This window comes from Oryzias latipes, chromosome 2 (genome assembly GCF_002234675.1).
Source record: "Oryzias latipes chromosome 2, ASM223467v1".
Classification (NCBI taxonomy): domain Eukaryota; kingdom Metazoa; phylum Chordata; class Actinopteri; order Beloniformes; family Adrianichthyidae; genus Oryzias; species Oryzias latipes.
Genome location: NC_019860.2, coordinates 10,628,613 through 10,634,610, shown reverse-complemented (window position 1 = coordinate 10,634,610; position 5,998 = coordinate 10,628,613). Strand labels below are relative to the sequence as shown.

At 36.9% G+C, this 5,998-nt stretch overlaps 1 long non-coding RNA gene across 2 annotated transcripts; it reads left to right on the top strand.

Annotated features, from left to right (window-relative positions):
- The first annotated feature begins 689 nt into the window (after window positions 1–689).
- On the top strand, window positions 690–2,912 carry LOC101165212. 2 transcript variants are annotated; one of them, XR_002291410.2, is made up of 4 exons: window positions 690–720; window positions 1,282–1,371; window positions 1,698–1,793; window positions 2,695–2,912. It is a non-coding gene; the product is annotated as an uncharacterized LOC101165212 (long non-coding RNA). The 2 variants fall into 2 exon arrangements; XR_002874952.1 differs by lacking the exon at window positions 690–720 and having other exon boundaries at window positions 1,187–1,371.
- The last annotated feature ends 3,086 nt before the right edge of the window (window positions 2,913–5,998 follow it).

Sequence of the window (5,998 nt, the reverse complement as noted above, 5' to 3'; positions counted from 1 at the left end):
TAAATGAAACCTTGGAGTCAAAACTTATGAGTAATGAGACGTGATGACGTCATAACGTACGCCCATGAACGTGAACTCAGCCACAGAAGTCTTCAAGATGGCGGAGGTCTGATGCGAGTGTCACCTGGCCCAAGTTGATAACGCACATACGTCTAGGTAAGTCGTATTATTTTATTTTTTATTATATTTTATGACTTTCGCCTCTGTATTATATATTTGTTACTTCTTTTGATGTTCCTTGTAGTATATCCCTTGTATTCATGACGTGCTCCACGAGTTTGTATGTATCTTCGAATATTTGTTCTGAATTAAACAATTATGTATGTTTTGCAGTATCATGTCATCAGAGAATTATTGCTTGTGGTTAAAAGAAGTTGTTGGGGCAAAGTTTCAAGTTTTACGTTTACCGAGTTGGTTGGCGCACATTTTAAATTATCTAACCGTTACTAGCTAACCGTTACTACTAGCTAACCGCTAGCTAGCTCTGGCAGAGCGGCTGCCACAGCCACATATACGACTCAGTGGGAATTGCCTTTTTTTTCTACTACTTTTTACCATAGGCTCTGTGATTTCGGTAATCGTTATTTTTTTGTGTAACTTGTATTTCACGTAGTAACCTAATAAATGCAAATGTGGGCTAAGCTAGCTGCCGGCTTACGCTAACATGTTCTCGTATCTTCTTTAGTGAACCAGCGGTGCGTTTGAAAAATAAGAGCGGGGGTAAGTTTTGATTGTAAATAACATGGCTGCAATATTTAAGACACGAGCAGCTCCCAGTCCAATGAATCCTCCGGCTATGGAGAACATTTGACCTTATTGACAAATTAAATTAATTATAAATAAGTAAAAATGTATAAGCTACCTTAATGTTATGTAGCAGTTATAACTTTGTCCTGAATTGGGCTTGAGTTAAAATACTAAATGTATCATAAAGTTTGCTTAAGACTCAAAAACTGTATTTTGGCCACTGGTTTGGTTGTGATTTGTGTTTCAAAGTGTCAAATATTTTAAAATAACTTTTTTGTCTCTTCCTAAAACATCCTCTGTCATTCTAGCTAATGCACAAGTATTTAAAAAAATATTAATATAAATCATAGATTACATATTGTGGACAGAGTATTGAGGCTATTGTGAAATGCAGCGGTTTTTCCAAGCTACCAGTAGCTTGAAATAGCTTTAAAATGTGTTTAACATTTTAAATTTTTTTTTGTAGATGTGAGCTGAGTTTCATCGCATCACAAATGTCAAACTGTTAAAACAGTTTTATTTTGACCTGGACAGACAGACGCAGAGGATGCTGATCTTTTTGAGACAGAAGGCAGCACGAACCGGAAGGCTCTATGCGACATTCTGCACCTCTATGATAAACAGGTGAGGTGTAACTGCATGGCATGATCAACATTATGCATTAGTATAGCTAAAAGAAGGGGCTGACTTGGCTCGGTTCATATTAATCAATGAGCGTTTCTAATAAAGTGAATGACTGTAAATGTTTACTGGAGAAAAAAACATCAACGTTGATCCCAATGCATTTGTAAATATGAATTTAATGTCATCTTATGTTTGGTGTATTTTTTGAAATAACTGTACAATTTTAAGATAATTAAAAAGACTAGATGAACTGAACTGAGCCAGACCAAAGGGTGCAGTCATTTGAAATATGTTTGTCATATTAATTTGTATTTGTCTCTGTGCAGCAAGAGCAGACTGCTGATGTCAAACGTACTCCTGTCCTGTACTGGCTTCCCATATACAAACGTGAGGAGGACCCACAGTTCTTCAAAGTTTGGAATGTAAGTACTTTATGACGGATAATGTTTTATTCACTAAATAGTACCAGTGACAGTGTGCTGGTTAATACTCCAGCTGTGTGGGTAATACAACTTAACCAAAAAGTCATGCCAAAGCAATGTAATGTGGCAAAGCACATGGTCTCCTAAAATATTGCACTCCAGCTCATCTGTGCTCCTGTACCTGACCGTTGACCTCGCCTCTGGCTCGTCTCGGGCCCACAGCCGTCCCCTATTTCATCTGGATGACGCCAATCTGCTGGACTTTAAAAATGCAGTTGTTGAGCTAGAAAATGTAATTCTTCTCAAAGAGTTCTTGTACATCGCCTGTCCGTCCTGGGGAGGAGTTTTTTTTTAATTTTATTTTTATAAAGGAGTTTTTACTAACTGTGTAAGAGGGTCTAATGGCAGGGATGTGATGTGTGTAAATGTGATCCTGTTTTCAGATTGTCAAATTTTTTTGTGTACAGTGCGTTATGGAATCATGAGGACTCTTACAAGTAGTCTTATTTTGATTTCATTTGATTTCGTATTATATAAGCTCTGTTCTTCCAGATCCTTTTCAAGCAATAAATCAAGCTCTACATGACTTTAGTTAAAGATCACTCTATTGAATTAAGCAAATGTGATTTAAGTGACGTTTTTGTTTTATTTTCTGTCTTTTTAATCAATGCATTTCATCATTTCTGTAATGAGTTTGATAAATATGTGTAAATTTTTTATTGCTTTGACTACAATCCTTGAAATCATTAATTTAAATCAATTTTAATAATTTTCCTGATGTGTAATTTCTGACCTTCTCTTAAAATGTCAATTTCAGGTTGTAGTTTTTGGATAAAGTTTTCTTCCCTCAAACGATTAATTCTCTCTCTCTAATACCACACTGTTTTTTTTTTCTTTGCAGATTAAAGAGTCACCAGAGGCAGACATCAGCAGCACCTCTGTTGGCATTCTGACCGTCAGCAACAACAATACAGTTCAGTGCATTTCTGTCCGCTCAGTACAGCAGTTGTGGTGGAAGATGAGCTTGTGGTAGGCGACATTCCCAAATGGGTATTTTTTTGAGCGCTAATGTTTGTAGGGAAAGGGCAGCCTAAGAAAATGCTGTTTTATGTGGGAAAAGTGTAAAAAATAAGGCTGATAAACAATTATTGCTTTTCTTGAAATGTAAGAATGCTCTTTTTTTATAAAGTTGTATAAGGAAATGGTGTAAAAAAGATTAGTGCTCATTTTTTGCTTTTCTTGAAGACTGATTTATTTATTTTTTATGGCTTGTGCACTTTTTCTTAACACAAATTGTGCAGTGTTTTACCTTTTTGTAGTACCACAAGTTGTTCAAATGTACTTGTGTAAGGTGGTTTAAAAATAAACTTGCAATTACAATTCTGCCTCAGTTTTTCTTTTGTAAAAATGGCCGTGACTAAGAAGGACAAATAAGACTAGTTTAGACTTCAAATGATTAATTTTGAGTTGAGATATATTAAAGTCTTTTAGTTTATTAACTAATGTATTAAGGTTCAATAAAAACAAAATATTCTAGTTCAGTAAAGTAAGAATCTTTAAGTTAGTTAAATAAAAAGTTATAGTTTAATTTTAGTTAAATTGTTTTATTTTATTCAACTCAAAGATCTTAAGTTCAAATAACTTGTACTTTTTAAGTAAGTCAACTTAAAAATTATTATGTAATCTGTTTCCTCAAAAATTTTGAGTTCACTGAACTTATTCGGGTTTATTAGGGTTCCAAAGAGTTGGGCCAGTGTTCCAAAGTGTATTGGTAAATGGTAAATGGCGTATACTTATATAGCGCTTTCTACCTTCTTTCGAAGGCCCAAAGCACTTTACAGACACAGTCCCATTCACCCATGCACACACACATTCACTCACTGGCGGCGGCTCCGCTGCCCAACACTGGCGCCAACCTCCCACCAGAGGCAAGGTGGGGTTCAGCGTCTTGCCCAAGGACACTTCGACACATGGGCGTGCAAGGCGGGAATCGAACCTGCAATATTACAATCATGGGTCGACCGCCCTACCGCTGCACCACGGCATGGAAGCAAAACTTTTTCTGCTATAAAACGATCTACCAACTCTGGGATAAGAGAATCTAAAGCCTCCCTTTTTCATCTTTACACTTGTCCTGTCCAGCAGCTGAGTAGAATATCTTTATTTCTATAGCACTTTTCCCAAAAGGAATCACAAAGTGCTTTACAAAGACCATAAAATCATATCAAAACACAAAAAAGTAATAAAATACAATACTAGTAATAATAATAAAACAAAACACAGTAAAATGTGGTAAAACAAGGAATAAAATGAACTAAAAGCTCTCCTGAATAAAAACGTCTTGACCTGAGATTTAAAACACTCAACGGAGTCGATCTGACGCAATGACAGTGGGAGGGAGTTCCAAAGACGAGGAGCAACGGCTTGAAATGACAGATCTCCTCTAGTCTTAAGGCAGGTTTTTGGAATGCTTAAAAAATTCTGGTTGGAAGACCTCAAGAATTGGGCCGAAGAGTATGTGGTTAAAAGATCAGATAAGTATGTCGGAGCTTGACCATGCAAGGCTCTAAAGACTAAAAGTAGAATTTTAAAATCAATTCAAAATTTGACAGGTAACCAATGTAAAGCAGACAACAGAGAAGTAATGTGTGTCCGTTTACTGGTTCCTGTTAAAAGCCTCGCTGCAGAGTTTTGGACAAGCTGGGGACAGTTTGGAGAAAGTTTGCTTAAACAGGTAAAAAGAGAGTTGCAGTAATCAAAACGAGAAGAAATAAAAGCGTGGATGATTGTTTCCAGCTCAGATCGATACAAAATACTTTTTAATTTTGCCACGTTCCTCAGATGATAAAAACTGATAACTAATAACTGTCAAACAACACCCCAAGATTTCTGAGACTTGACTGGACAGAGGAGCGCAGAGATCCAAGGTGTTGTCTGATGGAAGGGATTTTATGTTCAGGGGCAAAAATCAGCATCTCTGTTTTCTGGGTATTTAGGACTAAATGATTACTGTTCAGCCATGTTTTAATGCTCGTAAAGCAATTCCGCAAATTTTGTAATTTGTAGTAATCATTTTCCGTGGAAGAACAGTAGAGCTGGATATCATCTGCATAGAAATGATATGAGATGTGGTTGAATTGATTAATACGTTTCCCGAGAGGAATCATATATAAAATGAATAAAATAGGGCCAGAGAGACCGTAGTCATTGTGAAGACGTTCAATTAAAATGTTATGATCCACAGTGTCAAAAGCAGATTTCAATTCTAAAAGCACGAGGACAGTATACTGGCCTGAATCAGCTGCCATAAGCACATCATTTGAAACTCTTAGGAGAGCCGTCTCTGTGGAATGGTTCTTCTAAAAGCTACACTGAAAAGAATCTGATATCTGAGTAAATGGAAAAGGACTGAGGTCTCTTTTGTCGGACAGATTTAACTGTGACAATGAGAGTTTTGTTTTGCTTCCACACACAGGTTATATATTTGAATAAACCCCCTTTGTGACCAAACTTTGATTTTATTATATTTTTGTACTTTTATTTTTGGACTGGATAGAAACAATGAGATAGTAGAGATGGGTGATTAAAAATGGAAATGTATTAAAAAGGTTTGACACACAGGAAGGGGTAGGAGTACAAACAAAAAGAGCCAATGGGTGTGTCTCGCAGTCCCCTTGAGGTTCATGCGGCAACCCCAAGGGACGTTGGGAAATTGGAAAGCTTGATTGTCGTGTGGCAAGTGTACCCTGAAGTCTTCGTAAGACTAATGTAAGCTGCACTCTGATAGTCTAATTTCCTAATTTCTAATAGTCAGGCTGCAAGGATCGAGCACTTATATGTGAACAGCACCAACTTGTTGCTTGCTCAGTCCACAGGATTTTCTCTACATGACACACACTCACCTACTTATTACGTGTTGTCCCCCACAGCATGCCCGTAGAAACATTTTCAAAAAATTCCTTTGACTTGCCCATTTTTCACCTTCAGACAGTCCATCACCCTTAAAGGTAGATGTATCCTAGGCTTTATTTTAATGTTCGTTTAAGTTATTTTAGTTAGTTTTGTAACATTCTTTTTATGTTTTTGAGGCGTCACTGCAATATTAAGCCAGACAGATAGATCAGCGCATACGCGTTACCAGAGGGCCTGGTCAGGTTTACTGAACCACAGAGCATGGATGTAACTGTCGATAGAATACTGTCACA